This window comes from Hyla sarda, chromosome 11 (genome assembly GCF_029499605.1).
Source record: "Hyla sarda isolate aHylSar1 chromosome 11, aHylSar1.hap1, whole genome shotgun sequence".
NCBI classification, from domain to species: domain Eukaryota; kingdom Metazoa; phylum Chordata; class Amphibia; order Anura; family Hylidae; genus Hyla; species Hyla sarda.
The window spans coordinates 31,195,574-31,205,686 of NC_079199.1; the positions used below are offsets into that span (position 1 = coordinate 31,195,574).

Sequence of the window (10,113 nt, forward strand, 5' to 3'; positions counted from 1 at the left end):
TATAGCCTGCGGCTTCTGGGCGAGTAAACTAAATAGAAACGGTCTCCAAACTGCGGACCTCCAGATGTTGCAAATCTACAACTCCCAGCATGACCGGACAGCCATTGGCTGTCCGGGCATGCTGGGAGTTGTAGTTTTGCAACATCTGGAGGTTGTCAATTTGGAGGTCACTGGTCTATAGGAAACCAAAATAAAGGAGCAGCATAACCCTTTAGTTGTTTTACAGTGTCAATATTTGGAAATTTACAATGCAAATCGGAAAAAAAAGCTATACCCCGCATGCTGGGAGTCGTAGTTTTGCAACATCTAGAGGTCCGCAGTTTGGAGAACGCTGCTATACAAGTATGATTCTGCATGGAAGATTTACTTGACATATTTTTGCCTACAAAAAATCCATTCGCTGGATGGCAACATTTGACCTACGTGGTGTCGTCTGGAGATGTAGAAACGGTCAGCAAGTGCAAAGTCACAGGCAAAATTAATTATTACCCCTGGGAAGCAAGTGATAAAGCACAGAGAATACTTATTATCAGTCCACTGCCAGGGGGCACGTATAGATTACAGCATGTTGGTGCCCAAGGGCAGAGAAACTAAAGCTGCTCCACATTAAAGATGCACGACTGAGCCAAACAAAACAACCTGCCCATTGTCAATTAACAGCCCAAGGGCTTGCTTGAAGTCATATAAAAGGACTTTATATAACCAAAGTAAAATAACAGACCGATTTAACCCTCAGTCCGAAGAATTCTCGTAATGCCTTGACAGAAACCTTGACAGCAAATAGATGGCTAAAAATAAAATAAAATAAAATAAAAAGGCAGCTGTTGGAGAGGTAGGGGACCATCTCTAATACAGTCACCGCAAGGGCTACGCTGCAGGGACCGGCTGAATTCCAGTGGGGATGGTGAGCCGGTCCGCTGTCCATCTTGACCGGGAGGGCCCTCTTCTCCGCTCTGGGCCAGCCCCGGACTAGTGACGCTGCATTGACGCCGCTGCACAGGGACGTCTGTAACGTCAGGGGCATCCCTTCGAACGGACGTCGCTGTGCAGTGGCGTCATTGCAGCGTCACTAGTCTGGGGCTGGCCCAGAGTGGAGAAGAGGGCCCTCCCGGTCAAGATGGACAGCGGACCGGCTCACCCTTCCCACTGGAATTCGGACGGTTTCTGCAGCGTAGATAGGCGACGATTGACGGCTGTTAGGCAACAGGGAAGGACCAACAGAGCTACAACTGGGGAGGTGAGTAGACAACAAGAGAGGGGGGTCTGGATATGACAGTGGGGGTCGGGATGATGACAGGGGAGAGGGGAGATGATGGATGATGACAGGGGAGGGGGGGGGGGGGGATTTCCCACCCTAGGCTTGTACTCGAGTCAATAAGTTTTCCCAGGTTTTTGGGGTGAAATTAGGGGCCTAGTCTTATATTTGGGTCGGCTTATAGTCGAGTATATATGGTATATTTTTTGGTAGGCAGATGATTTATCTAGGTCAGGGTCACACAATTACCATTCCAGTATTGCCCTTAGAGGAAAACAATAGTTGGAAGGGTGCAGGCTTTTATTACATGTCCACAGGCAACAGCTAATTGAGGGATTAAAGCCTCATTAGCCCTAAAGGCATGTTCACACCTATGAAAGGAAAAGCACAGAAAGGGCCAAGCATTTCACTCCCGAATAAAAAGGGACATCCTGGAATGAAGCCTGAACATATGAAAGTGCTGCCTATTAAGGGGATTTCGCCCAACTCATCACCAAGACATAGAGGATAAATGTCTGACCACAAGGGTGAAGTACTAGCCCCAAGTGATCCCTAGAGCAGGGGCCTCGAGCCCTCCATTCCTTGCAACTGCACGACCACATGGGCAGGGCCCAACTGCACCCATAATATATCTCAGTGGTCATTTTGTAATGCTTAGATCATGGCTTTTTTCTCACCCCAATGTGCTTATCCTTATCTCCCCCCCCCCCCCCCCCCGGTGTCCTTATTCCCCTTCCCGCTGAATGCTCCTCATCTTCTTGGAGCAGGGCAGCAGCAGGACATGACGGGAACCAGCAGCAGTGAATGAATGCCAACATGTCCCACATGGGGGCATACATTTGGGAGTCAAAGTAGCTCCTCGGTGCCGGCCATTCAGGTCTACCGGCCCCCTTCCCATAGACTTTCGTTGAGTGGGCGGGCGTGACGTCACGAGGGGGCGGCCTCGAACACGGAAGCCTGCACACACAGCGTCCAGAGTAATAAACTTCCGGACGCTGCGAGTGGAGCTCCGGAAGACAGGGCAGTGGAGAACCTCTTTAAATAAATTTAAAAAAAATAATTTCCACCGGAGTACCCCTTTAAGCATTATTTTTTTCTGTGATATGACAGGGACACTTTAAAAAGATTAGAAAGACGTCAGAATCCTTTCTATAGTTATCCTTCATCCATCCCACCCTACAAGGTAGGAATGCTGCAGGCTACATCCAACCTTCAGACACCGGTCACCTTGGATGCTACACCTCTGGCTTTCCATTCTCTATACGTTTCGACTTTCTGTCTATACATACAGCACAAAGAAGGTGTTGTACTATGAAAGGCATCAATGATCAATGACCCCTCCTCACGCTGGCATGCTACATGATATTAGGCTGGGGTCCTCAGAATAAGTGGCTCTTAGTACGAGGTTCAATACAATCGCATGACCCCCACCTTAGCCATGTATACAGTGCGGGGGGGGGATCAAAAGCCTGGATCTGTATTATGGAGAAAAAGTGTCACCGGCCCGCCGCTCCGTCCACTACACAGCCTCTTTCAGACGGGCGATGAATGCGGATCTCAGATCCAATAGGAGACAGCCGAGGGACGTTGTTTTCCTGTGAATGAAGCATAAAGGAGAGGCTTGCGCTGCAGACAGACGGTGCAGTGTTCAGAAGACGTCTGCTCCTGTGTTGGCATGTCAGGACGCTGCCAGACACACTGGTTATCCTGCCCGTCACCATTGCATTGATACAGAATTCCTACGTTTCTTAATTTCAATAGACACATACACTTAACACAGCGGCCCCCCAAGCCATGGACCTCAAGAGGTTGCAGAACTACAACTCCCAGCATGCCCGGACAGCCGTTGGCTGTCCGGGCATGCTGGGAGTTGTAGTTTTGCAACCTCTAGAGGTCAACGGTTTGGAAACCACAAAGGAAAAATGAAGCATGGTCCCCTGTCCCACCCAGACACCACCAACATGGCTGGCATTTAGATGGCTTATAAAGTTTTTTAAAAGGGGTATTCCAGGGAAATAGAAATAGAGATAGATATATATATATATATATCTCAACTGGCTCCAGAAAGTTTTACAGATTTGTAAATTACTCCTATAGAAAAAAAAAAAAAATCTTAATCCTTCCAGTACTTATCAGCTGCTGAAGTTGAGTTGACTTTTCTGTCTGGCGGACAACAGTGCTCTCTGCTGACATCTCTGTCTAAGGAACTGTCGGGAGCAGGAGCAAATCCCCATAGCAAACCTCTCCTGCTCTGGACAGTTCTTAAGACAGACAGAGGTGTCAGCACAAAGCAATGTGGTCAGACAGAAAAGAACAACTCCATTTCAGCAGCTAAGAAGTACTGGAAGGATTAAGATTTTTTTTTTTTTTAAACTAGAAGTAATTTACAAATAAATTGTTTCTTTTACTGGAATACCCCTTTAACCTTTGTGTAACTTCAGCATGGTTCCCATAATGGCGGTGACAGATGGAAAAACATTTACCCAGTATGGCGGCTCACGTTTATCCCTATTTTACTGTACAGTGGCGCCATGTACAGAGGTCCTACTATAGAGTTTTATGGACGCCTCACTACTGTTCTGTACAGCCAGGGGCATCTAGGATACTTAGTTCAGGTCATTAGACCAGCAGTCAGGCGGAAAACCTGCAGCCGCAGCACATGCGCAAACAATGCATCCGCTCGTCTGAAACAACACATGCAAATTCAAGTCAAAACCATAAGTGGATCCAGCACGTTCTGTCGGCGGGGACCGACAGAACACGCCGGCGCTAGGACCGTTCGGAAAAGCGCCGTCTCCATAAACGGCAATGCACTTCCAAGCGGATTCCGCAGAAAGGAGGCCAGAAACGGAAATCCCGCGGCTGATGTTTCCACCGTGGAAATTCTGCCGAATGTGCGCTGCACTAGAATTCCATTGAAAAAACGACAGGATTCCTGAGCGGGATTCGGCTTTAAAATGTCACAGTCTGAATGAGGCCTTAGGTTACTGCTACACATTGACGCGGGATGCACCATAGCCAATGGCATCTAAGTTGTGTTATTTTGTTCCAGTTGCGATTGGGTTGCACAACTGTGCAGAGAAGTTGCATGCGACCTTCATTGACGTCAATGCAAGAAAAGCTGCGTATGACTCGGCGACTGTCGTTTTGGGGGGGGGTCACACTTCATCGTAACCCAGAACACAGGAACAATGTTAAAGGGGTTATTCAGTATAATAAAACTTAAGGTCTATCCACAGGATGGTGTCAGATCACAGGGGGGGGGGGGGGGTCGTTCGCTCCGACCAGACTGGACTACTCTTTTAAGCATTAGATGTATTGTCGTCTAATGTCACGCGACCAGAGATTCTGATTCGCTTCTGGCTTTGGTTAACAAAAACTGCATGTGTGATTACAGGCCTAAAACTGGTCGTGAACTGCTTCATTTGCAAAAGAATTTCCCTACGATGCACACTGCAAAGATCAGACCAACAACTATCCGTGCATGCTGGGAGTTGTAGTTTTGCAACAGCTGGAGGCACCCTGGTTAGGAAACACTGGCCCAATTTGTACAACTGGGAGTTGCAGCTTTGCAACAGCTGGAGGCACCCTGGCCCAATTGGTACAAATGGGAGTTGTAGTTTTGCAACAGCTGGAGGCACCCTGGCCCAATTCGTACAAATGAGAGTTGTAGTTTTGCAACAGCTGGAGGCACCCTGGCCCAATTCGTACAAATGAGAGTTGTAGTTCTGCAACAGCTGGAGGCACCCTGGTTAGGAAACACTAACCCAATGTGTACAACTGGGATTGTAGTTCTGCAACAGCTGGAGGCACCCTGGTTAGGAAACACTGGCCCAAAGTGTACAACTGGGAGTTGTAGTTTTGCAACAGCTGGACGCACCCTGGCCCAATGTATATAACTGGGAGTTGTAGTTTTTCAACAGCTGGAGGCACCCTGGCCCAATGTATATAACTGGGAGTTGTAGTTTTTCAACAGCTGGAGGCACCCCGGTTAGGATACACTGGCCTAATGTGTACAACTGAGTGAAGACCTGTAAGTCATGTCACTAAAACAGATGCCCCCCCCACCCACGTGAACAAGAGACGCACACGACACCTGCACATCTATCACAAGAATATAATCTGCTATCACCACCTTAAAAAAAAATTCAACAAATTCCTCCAGTTCTAGAACGTCACAAGCACAGGGAGAACGTGACATTTGTTTCTTCCCCGAAACTGTACGAAAACCATTGTCTGGACAGAAACGTTCTCAAAACCTCGAAAACGAAAAAATAAAAAGTGTGTAAGGAAGACGTGTCTGCGTAGAGGCTGGGGATGGAGACAACAGAGCTGTGTATCTGGAGAGCGAAGTGCTGACAGATTGCTGGTGGCCAGAAGAATGCAATAAATCACCACACTGTGACAACTCCTCTGCTGTAACACAGCTGTGGATGAGATTAGAGGGCTGCCAGGTTACCTTATGGCAGCGTTTTCCAAACAGAGTGCCTCCAGCTGTTGCAAAACTACAACTCCCAGCATGCCCGGACAGCCTACGGAGAGCGAAGTGCTGACAGATTGCTGGTGGCCAGAAGAATGCAATAAATCACCACACTGTGACAACTCCTCTGCTGTAACATGGCTGTGGATGAGATTAGAGGGCTGCCAGGTTACCGTATGGCAGCGTTTTCCAAACAGTGTGCCTCCAGCTGTTGCAAAACTACAACTCCCAGCATGCCCGGACAGCCTACGGCTGTCCGGGCATGCTGGAAGTTGTAGTTTTGCAACAGCTGGAGGCACACTGATTGGAAAACGCTACAGAGAGTCACACTGTGCCCCACATTGTAGGGTGCCCTTTCTAGAGTTCAGGAGATGGCAGGTGGGTGATACTGGTATTGTCATTGAGTGTCATGATGCCAGCCCCGGGGGGGGGGTCTTATATCAGTACAGTGTTAGATACAAGCAAAAGGAAGTGTGCAAAAACTTACATGATGGGGCACGCTGCCCGGTGTTGTGTGGCATGCTGTGTAGAGGGGGTACGTGGTATGCAGTCAGGATTGCTTGGTAATGATGCCCGACAGACATTTTAGTGATGACAAGGACTACTGTGCTGCAAGGGTTGTCATGACTACACAATTCAGGACTTCACATTTGCCAGCGGGTATTGTGTGGCAGCACCACGATGGGGCACATTGTGTAATGAGAAATTTAAAACTTTTTTTTTTTTCTGTAAAAGGATTGTTGTTCTGTATGAGGAGCATCTGAACGGTGTATGAAGGTTACCATGGTGTGCCAGGGGCCAGTGTGTGGTGAGGGGTGCCGTATACCAGGGCAGCGTGTGGTGAGGGGTGCCGTATACCAGGGCAGCGTGTGGTGAGGGGTGCCGTATACCAGGGCAGCGTGTGGTGAGGGGTGCCGTATACCAGGGCAGCGTGTGGTGAGGGATGCCGTATACCAGGGCAGCGTGTGGTGAGGGATGCCGTATACCAGGGCAGCGTGTGGTGAGGGATGCCGTATACCAGGGCAGCGTGTGGTGAGGGATGCCGTATACCAGGGCAGTGTATAGAGAAGCCGTATACCAGGGCAGTGAATAGAGAAGCCGTATACCAGGGCAGTGTATAGAGATGCCGTATACCAGGGCAGTGTATAGAGATGCCGTATACCAGGGCAGTGTATAGAGATGCCGTATACCAGGGCAGTGTATAGAGATGCCGTATCCCAGGGCAGTGTATAGAGAAGCCGTATCCCAGGGCAGTGTATAGAGAAGCCGTATACCAGGGCAGTGTATAGAGATGCCGTATACCAGGGCAGTGTATAGAGATGCCGTATACCAGGGCAGTGTATAGAGATGCCGTATACCAGGGCAGTGTATAGAGATGCCGTATACCAGGGCAGTGTATAGAGATGCCGTATACCAGGGCAGTGTATAGAGATGCCGTATACCAGGGCAGTGTATAGAGATGCCGTATACCAGGGCAGTGTATAGAGATGCCGTATACCAGGGCAGTGTATAGAGATGCCGTATACCAGGGCAGTGTATAGAGATGCCGTATCCCAGGGCAGTGTATAGAGATGCCGTATCCCAGGGCAGTGTATAGAGATGCCGTATACCAGGGCAGTGTATAGAGATGCCGTATACCAGGGCAGTGTATAGAGATGCCGTATACCAGGGCAGTGTATAGAGATGCCGTATACCAGGGCAGTGTATAGAGATGCCGTATACCAGGGCAGTGTATAGAGATGCCGTATACCAGGGCAGTGTATAGAGATGCCGTATACCAGGGCAGTGTATAGAGATGCCGTATACCAGGGCAGTGTATAGAGATGCCGTATACCAGGGCAGTGTATAGAGATGCCGTATACCAGGGCAGTGTATAGAGATGCCGTATACCAGGGCAGTGTATAGAGATGCCGTATACCAGGGCAGTGTATAGAGATGCCGTATACCAGGGCAGTGTATAGAGATGCCGTATACCAGGGCAGTGTATAGAGATGCCGTATACCAGGGCAGTGTATAGAGATGCCGTATACCAGGGCAGTGTATAGAGATGCCGTATACCAGGGCAGTGTATAGAGATGCCGTATACCAGGGCAGTGTATAGAGATGCCGTATACCAGGGCAGTGTATAGAGATGCCGTATACCAGGGCAGTGTATAGAGATGCCGTATACCAGGGCAGTGTATAGAGATGCCGTATACCAGGGCAGTGTATAGAGATGCCGTATACCAGGGCAGTGTATAGAGATGCCGTATACCAGGGCAGTGTATAGAGATGCCGTATACCAGGGCAGTGTATAGAGATGCCGTATACCAGGGCAGTGTATAGAGATGCCGTATACCAGGGCAGTGTATAGAGATGCCGTATACCAGGGCAGTGTATAGAGATGCCGTATACCAGGGCAGTGTATAGAGATGCCGTATACCAGGGCAGTGTATAGAGATGCCGTATACCAGGGCAGTGTATAGTGATGCCGTATACCAGGGCAGTGTATAGAGATGCCGTATACCTGCAGGACTGGGTCTGGTCCTGTGTGTGGTGAGGGATGCTGTATACCAGGGCAGTGTGTGGTGAGGGATGCTGTATACTAGGGCAGTGTGTGGTGAGGGATACTGTATACCAGGGCAGTGTGTGGTGAGGGATACTGTATACCAGGGCAGTGTGTGGTGAGGGATGCTGTATACCAGGGCAGTGTGTGGTGAGGGATGCTGTATACCAGGGCAGTGTGTGGTGAGGGATGCTGTATACCAGGGCAATGTGTGATGAGGGATGCTGTATACCAGGGCAGTGTGTGGTGAGGGATGCTGTATACCAGGGCAGTGTGTGGTGAGGGATACTGTATACCAGGGTAGTGTGTGGTGAGGGATGCTGTATACCAGGGCAGTGTGTGGTGAGGGATGCTGTATACCAGGGCAAAGTGTGGTGAGGGATGCTGTATACCAGGGCAAAGTGTGTGATGAGGGATGCTGTATACCAGGGCAGTGTGTGATGAGGGATGCTGTATACCAGGGCAGTGTGTGGTGAGGGATGCTGTATACCAGGGCAGTGTGTGGTGAGGGATGCTGTATACCAGGGCAGTGTGTGCTGAGGGATGCTGTATATGGTGAGGGATGCTGTATACCAGGGCAGTGTGTGTGTGAGGGATGCTGTATATGGTGAGGGATGCTGTATACCAGGGCAGTGTGTGTGTGAGGGATGCTGTATACCAGGGCAGTGTGTGGTGAGGGATGCTGTATACCAGGGCAGTGAGTGTGAGGGATGCTGTATATGGTGAGGGATGCTGTATACCAGGGCAGTGTGTGCTGAGGGATGCTGTATACCAGGGCAGTGTGTGCTGAGGGATGCTGTATATGGTGAGGGATGCTGTATACCAGGGCAGTGTGTGCTGAGGGATGCTGTATATGGTGAGGGATGCTGTATACCAGGGCAGTGTGTGTGTGAGGGATGCTGTATATGGTGAGGGATGCTGTATACCAGGGCAGTGTGTGTGTGAGGGATGCTGTATACCAGGGCAGTGTGTGGTGAGGGATGCTGTATACCAGGGCAGTGAGTGTGAGGGATGCTGTATATGGTGAGGGATGCTGTATACCAGGGCAGTGTGTGCTGAGGGATGCTGTATACCAGGGCAGTGTGTGCTGAGGGATGCTGTATATGGTGAGGGATGCTGTATACCAGGGCAGTGTGTGCTGAGGGATGCTGTATACCAGGGCAGTGTGTGCTGAGGGATGCTGTATATGGTGAGGGATGCTGTATACCAGGGCAGTGTGTGCTGAGGGATGCTGTATATGCTGTATACCAGGGCAGTGAGTGTGAGGGATGCTGTATATGGTGAGGGATGCTGTATACCAGGGCAGTGAGTGTGAGGGATGCTGTATACCAGGGCAGTGGATGTGATGTTACAGCCCGTCCATGCCGCAGATCGCTGTTACCTTTGGCTCCTGTCGCTTGCTCCTCCCGCAGGCTGCGCTCCCGTCCACACTATAATCCAGCAGGGGGCACCATACAGCCCGCACCCCACCCTCGGCAATCCTGGGGTGCTCCCAGAGCCCCGATATCAGGCGCGGCCTCTCCCTCCCCAGCCGCTCTCCGATCTCCGATCACACAAGTTGAGAACAAAGTTACTTCCCACCCGCTCGCGCTGAGCCCCTGCGGCGGATTCTCGCGAGACTTCCCATTGGCCAAAATGGCGGCAGGCGGTACCGAGGGCGGTGCGGGTTACCATGGCAACAGCGCACGCCTCCTCGCTCTTCACGAGCGAAATCCGTGTGCAAGGATGAGGGCAACTTCAGCCTTGACTGTCTATAAGGGGAGACGGACATATGCAGACCCCAGAGTCAGCTAGAATGTGTGCTAAAATCCTCTGTGCTGCTGTTTACCGGCC

General features: G+C 50.2%; 1 protein-coding gene across 6 annotated transcripts in view; it reads right to left on the reverse strand.

The window, feature by feature from the left end:
• The window catches only part of SIPA1L1 (signal induced proliferation associated 1 like 1), a 278,502-nt gene extending 268,608 nt beyond the window's left edge, over positions 1-9,894 (reverse strand). For 3 of the 6 annotated variants that reach the window (XM_056545760.1, XM_056545757.1, XM_056545754.1), the window contains exon 1: positions 9,662-9,893. The gene's annotated coding sequence lies outside the window, so the exon portion shown is untranslated. Of the gene's footprint in view, positions 1-9,661 lie in introns of all 6 variants that reach the window. The other 3 variants (XM_056545756.1, XM_056545759.1, XM_056545758.1) reach the window with 3 other exon arrangements.
• Between the last annotated feature and the right edge of the window lie 219 nt (positions 9,895-10,113).